At 39.3% G+C, this 17,169-nt stretch overlaps 1 long non-coding RNA gene across 1 annotated transcript in view; it reads left to right on the forward strand.

Annotated features, from left to right (window-relative positions):
• The first annotated feature begins 490 nt into the window (after positions 1-490).
• Positions 491-17,169, forward strand: part of LOC140531712 (uncharacterized) — a 39,633-nt gene continuing 22,954 nt past the window's right edge. The window contains exon 1 of the long non-coding RNA XR_011976408.1: positions 491-807. This is a non-coding gene — a long non-coding RNA (uncharacterized lncRNA). The remainder of the gene's footprint in view (positions 808-17,169) is intronic.

Consider the following 17,169-nt stretch of genomic DNA (forward strand, 5'->3'; position numbering starts at 1 on the left):
CAATCCATTCTTCACACTCCTGTCAAATTAACATTTTTGAGATACAAGTATGACAGTGGCACTCTCTTGCTTAAGAATTTTCAGTAGCTTCTTCCTCTGTCATCCCTGGAACCCTTCTGGTGAATTGCAGTGCCTTTGGCAACAAGTAATTTGTTTAAGGCTGCTCCTTAGACAAATTCCTTATGTGATACTGTAGAATTGACCACAGGGGAGGTTATCATATGTGGGTCATTAGCTCATTTGGGGGAAACGGAGTCAGAATTCTCCTAAGAAAAAGAGAGATAACATCCAAATCAATATCCAAGTAAGCAAAACCAGAAGTGTAGCTAGGTCAGAATGAGGGTTTCTTCAGAAAATGAAAAAAAAAAATAAGGGTAAAAGACAAGCAGGAAGCTAGATTCAACAGAGAATATTCAAGCCAGGGAGTTCAGCATTGAATCTGAGAGCAAGCTACAGGTAATACCTTCTAATTGACTGTAGGACTCAAACTGATTCTCCTGAAACCCTTCGTGGAGGAGCTAGCTCAGATGTGTCTCATCTGCTGCTGATTGTTGGTTCCTAAGCACTGGGAGAGGTTCTTATGGGCCAGCCTGAAGTTAACTTGAGTGGTTGGCTTGATAGTTGACTTAAAGAATTTGAATTTGAAGAGATGTCCTAAGTAAGAGGGATTAAATTTTGTTTTGCTTGGCTTCAAGGGAACAAACTCTAATGAGTGAGAGGAAGTTGCAAAGAAAATTGGACTCCATTTAAGGAAAAATTACCTATAACAACTTTGCTAGGAAGTGAAATGGATTGCCTCCAGGGGTGGTAAGTTCTCTTTAATACAGTTCCATAAGTGGAGCCTAAATGATATGTTGAAGATGTTCCTGAGGGGATTTCTCTGGATAGATGACTTTTGAGGTTCTTTCTAAATCTGAGCTTCCATGATTCTATAAATCAAAATATTTTTATGAAGAAAGGATTGGTAACTCACAACTGGGATCTATAATACTTGGAGAGAATATTCAGAAGATTCTAGTTTAATAAAATAGTTTATTTACTCATTTAAGTAGATTTATGCTTTAATAAACCCTTCCATAAGCCATAGCACAGGTAGCAGTATCTCAGAAACAAAAGATTATAGATTTAGTACTAGAAGAAACCTCAGAGACCATATAGTCCAACCCTCTAATTGGAGGCAGATCTAACACTAAGATTCTTAGTTCAGGATCTATGTTGGAATAAAATGTAGCATTTGAAAGTCATTGAAGAGTTAACAAAGGGAGTTTTTATTGTTGTTTAGTTGTGTCTGACTCTTTATGACCTGTGGACTATACATAGCATGCCAATGTTGTCCATGGAATTTTCCTGGCAAAGATACTGGAGTGATTTGCCATTTCCTTCTCCAGTGGATTAAGACAACAGAGGTTAAGTGATTTATCCAGGGTCACACAGCTAGTAAGTGTCTGAGGCTCCCAGCCCAGCACTCTATCCTCTTAGTCACCTAGCTGTAACCAACAGAAGAGGGTTTACTTTGCCCTAACACAGCAAAGATATGCAACAAGGATACAGTCCTCACCCTGGTCTCCATATAGAAACTCATCTGGTCGTCAGGACAGGATATGGTGTTTTCTGTGGTCTTCAGAAGTCCATCATGTCTTAGAGGCTTCAATTGGCTGGTGGTTGGAAGATTTTATGCATGTAAGTCACAAAGAATTGTATCAGGGAAGTCAGGGCCAATCAGGTCCCAGACAGCTTTGCCTACTTTTAGGGAAAGCTAATTCCTAAAGATTAGAGGAACAGAAGAAGCCTGGGCATTCCCGGGTTATAAATGATAGAAAGAAGTTGAGTCAGGGAAATATAGTTAATCTTATCACACCCCTCATTTTATAGAAAATAAACTGAGGACCAGGAAGATTAGGTGACTTACCCAGTTGCACAGGTGGTAAATAGCAAAAGCAGAATTTAAACCCACTTCCTCTCATTCTAGATCCATCATTCCTTCCTACAAAGCTGCTTCCTGGCAGTTGAAACCAAAGCCACCCACCAAAATCTATTCCATCCGTTTGTTGGAGAAGATCAATTGTCTGTAGAAGGATCAATACCCCATAAGTCTTTGTGTGCATTAATTAATTTCCATTTAAAATTGCTGAATTCCTCTCTTCCCCAACTCCCTTCTTTTGTCTTTCTTCTTTATTATAAGGAATAGCTTTCTGGGTAGAAAATTAGGAAGAAGACATTTGGAAATGAATGTGGTATAAAGCAAAAGATATGTTAATTTTTTTTAAAAAGCTGAAGCTGAAAAGCTTCACAATAGATTTTTTTTTATTTTCCGGAGTTCTTTTTTAATTTTCTGGAAATCTTTATTAAAGCAAAAGCCCAAATGGATAACTCACAGTTTACTTGGTCATGAGGTAATTAAAGCTGATTGCAATGTGTCTATAATTTTCCGGTATGCAGATAAGGAAAAGATGTATGGTGTGTAGAGGAGGACTAGTACCTCTAGTTTGCCAAGGGTTTGCCAAGCCCTTTTCGTGGCTGCCCATCCACTTTTGGGGACCACCTGGCATTCAACTCTCACCTGTGGCTCCAAGAAGCTGTAGCATGTGCAGAAGCCACACCACAACAAAACCATCTTAGCAGAAAGGCTAAATTAGGTTGAGAGTAACCAGCGTACCTCAAACACATTGGTGAGTTAGGGGGATATCTACCCCAAGCATCTGAAGAAAGGGAGTATAAGAACAGTTTCTTCCATTGGCCTTGAAAGCAACTGAGCATGGTCAGACCTCAGAGACTGCATCATCCACTGTGTCCTGGGCTATCACCAATTGTCCTGACTTTTGTCTTGCCTCTGGACTTCAATGACTCTGGAAGACAGAGTGAGGTTTATGACTTGAGCAACTCTGCCTCACTTAAATCCAATTCATGAGCAAGTCAAGACAACACCCCATGATGTTACTAGTCCTCTTTGAAAATGAAGGACACACAACAACAACCACAGATAAGGAAAATATGACTCCAAGAGTTTGACCAATGAATTAAGGAGAGCTTCATTTCAATTAGCCTCACCATTACTGACACCATTATTTTTTCTCTACATTTCATTTTTTTAAAAATTAACATATCTTTTGCTTTATACCACATTCATTTCCAAATGTCTTCTTCCTAATTTTCTACCCAGAAAGCTATTCCTTATAACAAAGAAGGAAGACAAAAGAAGGGAGTTGGGGAAGAGAGGAATTCAGCAAAACCAAACATCACATCGGTCAACTTTGACCGTTCCAATACTATTCTATGTGAAAGTTAAGTCTCATCTTTGTTGTATATTGACTATGTGACTCTGGGCAAATCACTTAACTTCTCACTTCAAGATATAATACTTTAAGGGTTCTAAGTTGCAGTACAGTTTGCTGATTTGTATGTTAGAGGGAGCTTTCTCAACAGAAGCTTCCATACCACTAAAATCACCTATCCTGGAAACAATGACAACAACAAATCAATAAAGCAAACATCTAAAAAATTTAACACAAGATAGCCCAAGTGCTAAAAGTATAGTAGCCAATTAATCAATTGGTAATAATAGCATTTATGTAGTACATTAGTGTGCTTTGGATATATTAATTTGATTCTCACAACACTAGGAGGTAGATATTATTTTTATCCTTACTTTACAGATAGGGAAACTACAGCTGAAAAAGATTAAGTGACTTGCCAAGGACAAGAAAGAGCTAAAAATCTAAGAACAAGAAAGAGTCACAGGCAGAATTTGAACTCAGGTCTTCCTCACTACAAATCTAATGCTTAATCCTCTGTATCATATCTTCTAGCAGCTACTACATGTAAAATGTTATGACACCTAGATAAGATAAAAAGCTTATTTCCTACTTTATACCTCAAAACTACTCTCCATTTGCTCATTTCTTTTCTTTTTACTCCTATATTTAAGGAAGATATGGCCATTCTGCTCAGGATTACCAGGATTAACCACCATCATATTTGTGGCCTCATTCTAAAACATCTCCTCCTGGAACTCAACACTATCAATCTTTCTCCTTCTCTTTCTTCCGTTGTCTTTCCCAATCTTACTCTTTCTTCTGATGTCTATAAAAATGGTAAGCAATATCCCATTCTTTAAAAAAAAAATCTATCACACCTTCAAGTTATTGTCTAGTGTCTTTCTTCCCCTTCACTATCAAACTTCTAGAAGGATTTGTCTGTGTTAGTTACTTTCACGTCCTCACTATTCATTTTCTTCTCGTTGCCTTGAAATCTGGCTTCTGACCCAACCACTATATAGAACTTGCTCTCACAAAGATTACCAATAATTTTGTAATGAAGTTACATTAATGTATTAATAAAGTTAGATCTAAATAATTGGAAAAATTTCAGTTGCTCATGGGTAGGCCAAACTAATGTAATAAAAATAACAATTCTGACTAAATTATTATCAAACTACCAAAAATTATTTTATAGTGCTAGAAAAAACAATAACAAAATTCATCTGGAAGAGCAAAAGATCCAGAATATCAATGGGATTAATGAAAAGAAATGAAAGGGAAGGTGCATTTCTTAAGCTGCATTATAAAGTGGCTATCACCAAAACTGCTTGATACTGGCTAAGAAATAGAGTGATGGATCAATGGAATAGGTTAAGTACATAGGACACAATAGTCAACGACTATAGTAATCTACTATTTGATAAATCCAAAGACTTTAGCTTCTGGGATAAAAACTCACTATTTGACAAAAACTTCTTGGAAAACTGTAAAATAGTATGGTAGAAAGTAGGCATAGACCAACATTTTACACCATACACCAAGATAAAGTCAAAATGGGTACATGATTTAGATTTAAAGGCTGATACTATAAGCAAACTAGGAGAGCAAGGCATGGTTTACCTGTCAGATTTATGGAGAAATGATTTATGACCAAACAAGAGATACAGAACATTATGAAATACAAAATGGATGATTCTGATTACATTAAATTGAAAAGGTTTTGCACAAACAAGACCAGTGCAACCAAGGGAAGCAGAAAGTTGAGAAACAATTTTTACAGCTGATGAAGACCTCATTTCTAAAATATATAGAGAAATGAGTTGAATTTATAAGAATTCAAGTCATTCCCCAATTGATAAGTGGTTAAAAGATATGAACAGGCAGTTTTCAGAGGAAGAAATTGAAACTCTCTATAGTCATGTTAAAAAAATGTTCTAAATCACTATGGATTAGAGAAATGCAAATTAAAACAACTCTGAGGTTCTAACTCATACCTATCAGATTGGCTAATATGACGGAAAAGAATATGATAAATGTTGGAGGGATGTGGGAAAATTGGAACACTAATGCATTTTTGGTAGAGTTGTGAACTGATCCAACCATTCTGGAGAACAATTTGAAACTATACCCAAAGGGCTATATTACTAGGCATACCCTTTGATCCAGCAAAGAGTTATAAAAAAGGGAAAAGGACCCACATGTACAAAAATTTTTATAGCTACTCTTTTTGTGTTGACAAAGAATTAGAAATTTAGGGCATGCCTATTAATATATTTAGTATGATCATGCATGTATAGCTTACATCATATTACATGCTGTCTAGGGGTAGAGAAGTGGAGGGAGGAAGATTTAGAACTTAAAATCTTATAGAAGTGAGTGCTGAAAACCAAAAATTAATTAACTAGTTAATTCTTAGAAAGTATAAGAGTGAAGTAGGATAGCCTCATATATTTTTTTAATTAAATTTATTTATTTAACTTTTAACATTCATTTTCACAAAATTTTGGGTTACAAATTTTCTCCTCTTTTATCCCCTCCCCCCCCAAACACCAAGCATTCTAATTGCCCCTATGACCAATCTGCTCTCTCTTCTATCATCCCTCTCTGCCCTTGTCTCCGTCTTCTCTTTTGTCCTGTAGGGCCAGATAGCTTTCTTTACCCCTTTACCTGTATTTCTTATTTCCTAGTGGTAAGAACATTACAGTTGATCCTAACACTTTGAGTTCCAACTTCTTTACCTCCCTCCCTCTCCACTCCTTCCCTTTGGAAGGCAAGCAATTCAATATAGGCCAAATCTGTATAGTTTTGCAAATGACTTCCATAATAGTTGTGTTGTATAGGACTAACTATATTTCCCTCCATCCTATCCTGTCCCCCATTACTTCTATTCTCTTCTGATCCTATCCCTCCCCATGAGTGTCGACCTCGAGTTGCACTCTCCTCCCCATGCCCTCCCTTCTATCATCCCCCCCACCCTGCTTGTCCCCTTGTCCCCCACTTTCCTGTATTGTGAGATAGGTTTTCATACCAAAATGAGTGTGCATTTTATTCTTTCCTTTAGTGGAATGTGATGAGAGTAGACTTCATGTTTTTCTCTCACCTCCCCTCTTTATCCCTCCACTAATGAGTCTTTTGCTTGCCTCTTTTATGAGAGATAATTTGCCCCATTCAATTTCTCCCTTTCTCCTCCCAATATATTTCTCTCTCACTGCTTGATTTCATTTTTTTTTAAGATATGATCCCATCCTCTTCAATTCACTCTGTGCACTCTGTCTCTATGTATGTGTGCATGTGTGTGTGTGTAATCCCACCCAGTACCCAGATACTGAAATGTTTCAAGAGTTACAAATATTGTCTTTCCATGTAGGAATGTAAACAGTTCAACTTTAGTAAGTCCCTTATGACTTCTCTTTGCTGTTCACCTTTTCATGGTTCTCTTCATTCTTGTGTTTGAAAGTCAAATTTTCTTTTCAGCTCTGGTCTTTTCATCAAGAATGCTTGAAAATCCTCTATTTCATTGAAAGACCAATTTTTCCCCTGAAGTATTATACTCAGTTTTGCTGGGTAGGTGATTCTTGGTTTTAGTCCTAGTTCCTTTGACTTCTGGAATATCCTATTCCATTCCCTTCGATCCCTTAATGTAGAGGGTGCTAGATCTTGTGTTATCCTGATTGTATTTCCACAATACTTGAATTGTTTCTTTCTAGCTGCTTGCAATATTTTCTCCTTGACCTGGGAACTCTGGAATTTGGCCACAATGTTCCTAGGAGTTTCTCCTTTTGGATCTCTTTCATGTGGTGTTCTGTGGATTCCTTGAATATTTATTTTGCCCTCTGGTTCTAGAATCTCAGGGCAGTTTTTCTTGATAATTTCATGAAAGATGATGTCTAGGCTCTTCTTTTGTTCATGGCTTTCAGGTAGTCCCATAATTTTTAAATTGTCTCTCCTGGATCTATTTTCCAGGTCAGTTGTTTTTCCAATGAGATATTTCACATTCTCTTCCATTTTTCCATTTTTCTGGCTTTGTTCTGTGATTTCTTGCTTTCTCATAAAGTCCTTAGCCTCCATCTGTGCCATTCTAATTTTGAAAGAACTATTTTCTTCAGTGAGCTTTTGAATCTCCTTTTCCATTTGGCTAATTCTGCTTTTGAAAGCATTCTTCTCCTCATTGGCTTTTTGAACCTCTTTTGCCAATTGAGTTAGGCTAGTTTTCAAGGTGTTATTTTCTTCAACATTTTTTTGGGTCTCCTTTAGCAGGGAGCTGATCTGCTGTTCATGCTTTGACTTCATGTCTCTCATTTCTCTTTCCAGCTTTTTCTCTACCTCTCTAACTTGATTTTCAAAATTCCTTTTGAGCTCTTCCATGGCCTGAGCCCATTGGGTGGGCTGGGACACAGAAGCCTTGATTTCTGTGTCTTTGCCTGATGGTAAACATTGTTCTTCCTCATCAGAAAGGAAGGGAGGAAATGCCTGTTCACCAAGAAAGTAACCTTCTATAGTCTTATTTCTTTTCCCTTTTCTGGGCATTTTCCCAGCCAGTGACTTGACCTCTGAATATTCTCCTCACACCCACCTCGCCTCCTGATCCTCCCAGCCAGCATTTGGGGTCTGAGATTCAAATGCTGCTTCCAGCCTTAGGGCTTTTGGCAGGGGCAGGGCTGCTATTCAGTGTGAGAATTAAGTTCAGGTGGTCAGGTCGGGGCAGGGCCACCTCTCAGGCTCAGTTCCCTCAGGGGGTTTATGCACAGACCTTCCACAATGGATCCAGGCTCCTGCCCCCTTGGGGAGCCCTGGTCTGCAGCTGCCTCTCAGCTTCTACCTCCCGGAGGGGCCTGAGTTATGGGGGCACCCCACTCCCCCCTCAACCAGCCAAAGAGACTCTCTCACTGACCCCTGTCACCTGTGGGTGGAGGGACTTGTGCGGCTGCTGGAGATCCTGTCCCTGAAGCCTGCTCGGATCTGTACCTCTCGGTGTTGCGGCCAGGGCAGGTCTGGGCTGGGCTCCGCGTCTGCAGCGTGACGGACCTTTTGCGAGAGGTTTGCAGGTCCCTCTGTGGGTGGAGGGACCCGCGTGGCTGCTGGAGGTCCCGTCCATGAAGCCCGCTCGGATCTTTTCCTCTCGGTGCTGCGACCGCGGCAGGGCTGCACTCAGCTCCCAGTCCTGGCGCCCAGTCCGCAGCGTGAAGGACCCCCCGCAAGAGGTTTGCAGGTCTCTCTGGAACAGAAATCTCCCTTGCTCCAATGTTCCGTGGCCTCTGGGTGCAGAATTCGCCGTGAGTTTACTTCCCTGTAGCTGTTCTATGGGTTGTGGGTTCGGAGCTATGTGTATGTGCGTCTTTCTACTCCGCCATCTTGGCTCCGCCCCCGGATAGCCTCATATATTAAGAAGTTATATGTGAGTGGGGGGAAATTAATGAACCTTCCCATCATTCTCTTTTTTAAAATTAATTTTATTTTCAATTCATAGAACAAAGCATGAATTTCCATAACACAATACAATAAAAAATGATTTCACATGAAACTGCAAATCTACCATGTGCAATTTGCTATTCCCTTCAAATACACAGTAAATTTTTCATGTAAGTTTCTTTTTTTCCTTTGGTCCTCCCTGCCCTGGAGATGTATACCATTAAATACAAATACATGTATGTGCATATATCTATATGTGTATACACACATATGTTATACACACATATATATGTAAAAAATATTCTATGCATTCTATACATTCTTGAATGCAGAGAGTATCTTTCTGGTGTCCTTTATTTTGGGGTTAGTCTATTTTTAAAGTGTTATTTTCTTCAGCATATTTTTGGGTCTCCTTTAGCAAGCTGTTGACTCATTTTTCATGATTTTCTTCCACCACTTATTTCTCTTTCCAATTTTTCCTCTACTTCTCTTACTTGATTTTCAAAATCCTTTTTGAGCTCTTCCATGGCCTGATACCAGGACATATTTTTTTGAAGACTTTGAATGTAGAAGTTCTAACTTTATCGTCTTCTTTGGATTGTATGTTTTGATTTTCTTTGTTACCAAAGATTGTATAGTCTGATTTTTTTCCCCACTGTTTGCTTATTTTCCCATCCAATTACTGGACTTTTTAGCTCTTTGCTAAGGAAGGACTCTGCTTCCAGGATAGAGGGCAAACTGACCCAAGCTTCAGGGGCTTTGTGCAGCTGTTTTCAGAGACACTTCTAGGGACCTGTAAATTTTGAGCTCTTCCAAGGTTGTATGATCAAAGGAGAAGTGTTTGCTCCTCTCCTGGTCTATGCTCTGATCTGTGACCACAAGCACTCTTTTCTGCTCTGGAACTCTGAAGAGGATTCCCTGTCCACTGCTGCTACAAGCTCTGCCATGCCAGCACTTCTTCTCACCCCAGGGCCACCACGCAATACTGGGACCTAGATCCAAGCATTGGCAAAGCAAGAGAATTCTACCTCAGCACCAGCAAAGAGATCCCTGTAATCCTCTTCTGATCAGCTGCTTGATTCCCCCTGCCAACTGTGGGCCAAGAGCTCTGGAAGCTGTCAGTATTGCTGCTGCCTCCCTTCCTGCCACCCTGGGTCTGTGGCTGGACTGTACTCCTCTCTCAATCAGATCCCACAGACCTTTCCTTCTGACCTTCTAAGTTGTCTTTGCATTTGAGAAATCTGGAAAATGCCACAGCTGCCAGTGATTCAGTGCCCTGAGGCCTGCTCTGTGCTGGCCCAGCATACACTGAACTATATACTCTTCTCTCAGACTGGTGCAACAGACCTTTCCTATAGACCTTCCAGGTTGTCTGGGGCGGGAAATTTGTTTCACTCTGTCATTTTGTGGCTTCTGCTGCTCTAGAGTTTGTTTAGAGTCATTTTTTACTGGTATTTGGAGGGGTTTGATGGAGAGTTCAAGCAAGTCCCTGTTCTTACTCTGCCATCTTGGCTCCACCCCCGTCCATTTTATCCTTTATCTTTAATTTGTGCATTCTTAATAGTCAAAATGACTTAGTCACTCAAAATCATTCTTAAAGCAATATTGCCATTACTACAACTTTTTTTGCCATCTCATGCATATATCTTTTCCTCCAACTCTCATCCACTTCTATGACCATGAACTTTGAGCAAATCACCTCTGCCTTTGTTTATGAATGGGGTATGCCAACTACCTCCTCTACTGCTGCACTCATCACCCCTTTAACTTTATGATCCAGAGTACCCTTCTCTGGCCACCCCTTATTTAAGCTCCTCAAGGGCAGGAACCATCTTTGTTCTTGTGTCTATATCCCCAGTACTTGACACGTAGTAATTGCTTAATAAATGCTTTTATATTCATTCATCCATTCAACCCAAGATTGAGAAAATGATGGAGAGTATGTGAGTGAATATCATCACTTATTACTATCCTAATCACTTTCTGTTCCTTTATGTCCATACCCCTCCCATCTTCCAATCCAATTCTACCTCTTTCATCTATTGTGCCTCTGGAATTCCCATTCTATAGCTAACAGATTTTTCTTTATTTTGGACCTCTTATTCTCATGCTTATTCCATTTTCTGGCACTCATAGGCTTTTCTCACTTGAAATAATATCCTCGGCCTTCTCCAGCACTAGCTGTATCTTTCCTCATATTAATTGTAGATGGAGAGTTGTAATATTATTTTATTCCTCTTCTACTTCCAGATTTTCTCCTTTTCATAATCATTCAGTAATGTCTCCCCTTTTGAAGTTCCTGTTTTTGAAGGATCTGTTTTCTTTACAATTCATTTCTGAAAATTTTATTGAAGGGTCAATTGTCATCACACAGATTGTTATAAGGTTGATGGTATTTTTTCAAAAGAAATCATATTATAAATGAAGAATGAATTTCCTCTCTGAGAATCAGTAGATAAGAAAGCTGGTCTCAGATCCAGGAAGACCTAGACTCAAGTCCTTCTCCTGATGAATACTGGTGGAGTGACCCTGGGCAAATCATTTAGCCTCTCAATGTTCTAAGCAACTCTCCAAAACTTAGTTGTACAGAGATATCATTTGCTGCTTTGGTAAAGGAAGTTTCTTCATCTGGGAATTACCTATATCAATGAATCACAGGTGCAGTCCTTCTCTTTATTTCTATTTCTTCTCAAAATAAATGACGAATAAGATGAACACTGTTTTACAAAACCATTGGTGCTTCAATGAGTTGTGGAATTGGACTACAACATTCCTGGGAGTTTTCATTTTGAGATTTCTTTCAGCAGGTGATAAGTGGATTCTTTCAATTACTATTTTATCCTCTGGTTCTAGGATATCAGGGCAGTTTGCCTTGATAAATTCTTGAAAGATGATGCCTAGGCTCTTTTTTTGTCATGACTTTCAGGTGGTAAAATAATTTTTAAATTATACCCCTTGACCTGTTTTCTAGGTCAGTTGTTTTTCCAATGAGGCATTTTACATTTTCTATTTTTTTCATTCTTTTGATTTTGTCTTATCATTTCTTGCTGTCTCATGGAGTCATTAGGCTTGAGACCAATTCATATTTCTCTTTGAGGCTTTGCATATAGACATTTTGACATTGTTCTCTTCTCAGTTTGTGTTTTGATTTTCCCTGTCACCATAATAGCTTTCTATGGTTAGGGCTTTTTAAAATTTTTGCTCATTTTTCAAGTCTATTTTGTGACTTTTAAAATTGAACTCTGCTTCTGGGGTACAGGGGGAACTGTTCCAATCTTCTTACACCAGGGGCCAAGGGTTTGGTCGCTGGCTTTATGTGCCAGGGCCTCTAGACTTCTGAGACCTGACCTCTAGCCGGCTGCACTAGAAGCCTCACAGCTGGCTGGCTGTACTTCTGGATTGCTGAACCAGGGCAGGGTGCCTTGGTTGCTGATCTATGGTGAGAGTAGGGACTTCTTGCTGACTTACCTAGACACTAACTATGCTGGGCTGTGCTCCCCTTTTAACCAAGTGAGACAAAGTTTTCCTGTAGTTCTTTTGAGTTATCTTGGGCTGGGAAATTGTCTTACCCTGTCCTTTCGTGGGTTCTGTGGCTCCAGAATTTGCTTTGAGGAATGATTTAAAGTTGTTTCAAGGGAAACTGGGGAAAGCTCTTGCAGTTTTCTGCCTTTTTTCCACCATCTCAGCACCGCCTCCCAGCCTAGGCCTTTCCCCAAAATGGAGAAAGCTAATGTTCCGGAGTGAAAAGGTCAAGACATTGAGAGAAGTTTCAGGGTGAGAAGGCAGACTGGTCATGGAACAAAGTTCATAAAATGTACCCCACCCCCCAAAAAAACTGATTCCAGTATTAAGCTGAAAATGAGATCAGAAAAGGAAATGGTCCTGTCATGTGGCCTCAGCAAAAAAATATATAGACAACCCAAAGCTGTTGCACTTTTACTCACAAAATGTAAAGAGGCTTCCAAAACAGATATACAGCTTGAGAAGTGACTTATTTGCAATCTACAGCAATGGAAAGAATGTCTGCATGAATGGGATTGCATATAATAACAATGATAACAGATAGCATTAAGATAGTGCCTGAAATGTGCTAAGTATTTTACAACTATTATCTTGATTGAGCCTCAAAATAACTCTGGGCAGTAGGTGGTATTATTTTACCCCCATGTTACAACCAAGGTAACTGTGGTAAACAGAATTTAAGGGACTTGTCTGAGGCTGAATTTCAACTCTAATCTTTCTGACTCTAGGTCCCAGGCTCTGTCTACTACACAGCCTAGCTGCCTCTAACCCAGTGAAGTACCACTGGCTTTGTGGAAGTGTCCTTCTCCATTTCCTCTTTTCAGTTCCTTTTCATGTGTTATCTTTCTTCTTAAGAATATAAACTTCTCATGGGCAAGAACTGTTTCCTTTTGTTTAAATTTGTATCCTCAGCTCTTAGCACAGTGAATGGCAATAGTGTTTGCTAAGTGCTTATTGCCTTCCTGCTTACCAAGTCTATTTGTGTCTACCATGGAAATTCAAATTCAACAATTATAAGCCTCCAGGTCATGGAGTATCACAGCTGGAAGAAAACCATCTAATCTTATGCACATTTTTTAGAGGAGGAAATTGAAGACCATGAAGCTAAAATGATTTGTCAAAAGTCAGAGAGCTTGTTAATAGCTAAGCCAGAAACCAGGTCTTTTAATTCTCATTTTCATGATCAGAGTACAGAGCTCTGGGCCTGGAGTCAGCCAATCAGAAGTCAGTTCAAATACACTGGTTATGTGACCCTGGACAAGTCACCAAAAAAAGTAAAAATGAACCTGTTTGCCTCAGTTTCCTCAACTGTAAAATGTGGATAATAATAGTACCTTCTTTCCAAGGTTGTTGTGAAGTCAAAGGAGATATTTGTAAAGTACTTAGCACAGTGTCTGATACATAGATGTTTAATAAATGCTTGTTTTCTTCCCCTATTCTCTATCTTCCTCCTTCCTTCCTTCCTTCTTTTTCTGTCCTTCCTTTTTTCTTTCTTCCTTCTTTTATTTCTTTCTTTTCCTTCCTTCCTTCCAAGTTTATCTTCCATTTACTCAGTGTGTATCTTGTTTGTTCATTCAGTTGCGTCTAACTCTTTGTGATCCCATGGACCATAGCACATCAATACTGGCAAAAATATTAGAACAATTTTCTTCTCCAATGTATCTTATATTTATGTATGTGCTGCTTTCTACGTTGGAATATAAGCTAATTGAGGACAAGAACTGATTTGTTGCTCTTTGTAGCCAAAGTATTTAATACAAAGCCTAACGTATAAGGAAGACTTAATAAATCTCATTGATGGCTTGATTGATTTCTAGAATAACCCTCTGAGTTATAAAGTCAAGTATCACTATCCATGAATATTACACATAAGGAAACTAAGACTTGGAAAGGTAAAAGATTGGTCCAAGACTACCCAGATGGTAAGATGTGGAGTCAACAATGGATCCAGATCTTTTGGCTTAGGGATGGATGCTCAGGATCCTTGCATCAGGGGATTTTTAAAAATGTTTTTTTGTGCTTTTGGGGGTGAGAGTGTGTGTGTGTGTGTGTGTGTGTGTGTGTGTGTGTGTGTGTGTGTGTGTGTGTGTGTGTGTGTGTGTGTGTGATCAATAATGGCTAGTGAAGGAACTATTCCTTTGTACATTTTTTTCCTGAAGCTACCATATCCATGGGACCCAATTGTAAAAACATGCAGCATGGATCAAGGCACTGAGGAGTAGAACACATGTTAATTAAACTAACTTGAAAAGGCAGAACAATGGACACTGAAAATAGAGGATTGCCTATACTACCATCAAATTAACCAAAGCTCCTCTATTTAGCTAAGACTTCAGTGACATTAAAGAAGGGAAAGGACAAAATGACAATTCCACTCTTTGCCACCTGCACTGGAAAGAAAAAGGAAAGAAAAGATTAAAAAAGACTGATTATGTCTTTTCATCTCTTTTAATTTTCAAGGGGAAAAAGCAAAGCAAAACAGAACTACAAGTAATTTCTTCATGAGTCTACTTCTTAAGGCAATATCAGCATATGACTGAATATATGAATTCAGTGTGTGATTGCTTGGGATGGCCCCCATAGATGATTTCAAATTCCACTATAATAAGAATAAGAAGGAAGAATTTCAAACCTTCTCATGAGAATGCTGAAAGATTGGACTGATAGTTCATAAAATATGTACACTGAATTAAAGACACTTTTAATAAAGTAATCCCATGCTTTTAAATATTTAGTGAAGGGGATGATAACTTTTCAAAAATGAGGCAGTGATTATCAGACTTTGTTAATACGGAGTTTAGTTTTAACTGTTTTTCATTATTTTTAATAGACAATTGGCAGGGAGCATATTTGAAAACAGAGATGATGTAAAGATAAAAGAAAGCAACAGCATTTTAAAATAAAAACAATGGGGTATTAGAAAGAGCACTGGATTCAGAGCCAGAACTTGTGGGAGGCAGTACTCTATGTATTAGAATTGGAGTCAGGAAGACCCGAGTTCAGATTTCCGCATATATCTTTCCTAACTTTGTAACGCTGAACAAGTCTCTTAATCTCTCTAAGCCTCAGTTTTCTCATCTGCAAAATGAGGATAATAGTGCCACCTACCTCCCAGGGTTGTGAAAATCAAAGATATTTGTAAAATATTTTGCAAATCTTAAGGTGCTATATAAATGTTATTAGTATTACCCTAGGGGAAGAGAAAGTAGGCTGGAGGACCTACTTTGCAATTTTGCCTAAGGTTGGCCCTGTACTCACACAGTGGATAAATGGTCTAAACCAGAAGCTCCCAAAGAACAGAACCACCTCAGGCCTTCATTTATCTATAGTTGAAACCAGGATTTACAGTCTCTCCATTTTTTCTGTTATTCTACATTGTTCTAGGTATCTATTAGTTTCACAATGGCTAGAATTCTAGACTTGGAGTCTGGAAGAACATGAACTCAAAGTCTACCTCAGATACTTGCCATGTGGGCCTGAAGTCACGTAACCTCTATCCGCCTCAGTTTCTTCATCTGTAAAATAGAGATAATAATAGCACCTACCACTGAGTTTTGTTATCAGGATCAAATGAGATAACATGTTTAAAGTACTTTGCAAATCTTTAAGTACTATATAAACGCCAGCCCACCAATATTACTGCTCTCTGGCATTTAATAGATGCGGATTGCAGTCATGATGGGGTGCTTGGGTGCCTCTGCTTGGACCCAAATCTAAAATCACATTTCTCTCTAAAAATCACAGTTCTCCTTAGCCTCAAAACACTGTCCCAGGCATTTTCTCCCTAGCCCAAGAACGGCCTGCCCCAGCAAAAACCATTGTGTTCCTTCCTGCTACAGCAACCAAAACTACACCTATAGAATTTATTGGTTTGAACCAGCTGTGTGCTGGCTGAATGGTCTGTGTACTGTCATAATGACATTTACTACTCACTGATCAGTCCTGTGTATCCTAGACTTAGACATAAGTATACCCCTTTACATTTATCTTGTCTAACAAGACATTGATGAGAACAGCCTGGGTATTAGTCAGTCCTGACCTTTAGTAGACTTAATGATGTTTCAGGACTAAAACCATACCTCCATATAGCCCTGCTTTGGGTTATTTCCCAGTGAACTCTGGGTAAAATACCTGCACAATAGATACTAAAAGTACATGTTCCTTTAAGAGCTAACCACTCCCTAAACAGTCCCTAATCCCGCCCTGAATCACCTAATTAGCACCTTTGGCAAATGTCTTACTATGGAATATCCTATACACACTAAGGTAGCAAGTTCTCTAAGAACTCTTGCCCACTAAACAGTGTAATAAATCTTTACCACCTTGATCTCAAGAATGCTTGAGTCCACAAATTCTTTTCCAGGCAGCCCATGCAGGGAACACCAGTCTTGGGGTTCCTCTATCATTCCTCTACCTCCCCATCCCTCATCAGTCATAGGTGAGTTGGAAGTATCCAGATCCAGACTTCAGATATAGTTCAATTTGTGAGGGCTTGTACTTTGGATTGTTATGTAATTCCTAGGACTGGTTTGACAGATGTCTGGAATGGACATAGCCCAGGAGAAAGGCACTTCAGATACTGCCTTCTATGCCAAGGGGATTACTTGAAGGTCATCTACACAGATTAGTCCTCAGCGACTGGCCCTAGGATAGCAATCCTATGAACCAGAGTTCCTGATTCTGCATCCTTCTACTATTGTCTAATCTTGCTGATACCATTTTTTTTCATCTTCTCCCAAAACCCCTGATGCATTTACTTAGGCTCAGCTTCACTCCTAAATTGTTTCTCCCTCCAAGGAGAAGGAAAATATTCAAGAGCTGCAGTTCTGCTCTCTCTGTACTCCCTGTGGTAGTAAAAACCTCTTGTTCTGCAAGGGGATATCACCTTTTAAGGGATGTGGAAACCCTATCCTGTGGCAGTTTCTATATCTAGCTTGCCCACTCCACCCTTGCCATTGGTACCAAGTTTTGTCTTTTGAGT

This window comes from Notamacropus eugenii, chromosome 3 (assembly GCF_028372415.1).
Source record: "Notamacropus eugenii isolate mMacEug1 chromosome 3, mMacEug1.pri_v2, whole genome shotgun sequence".
Classification (NCBI taxonomy): Eukaryota; Metazoa; Chordata; class Mammalia; order Diprotodontia; family Macropodidae; genus Notamacropus; species Notamacropus eugenii.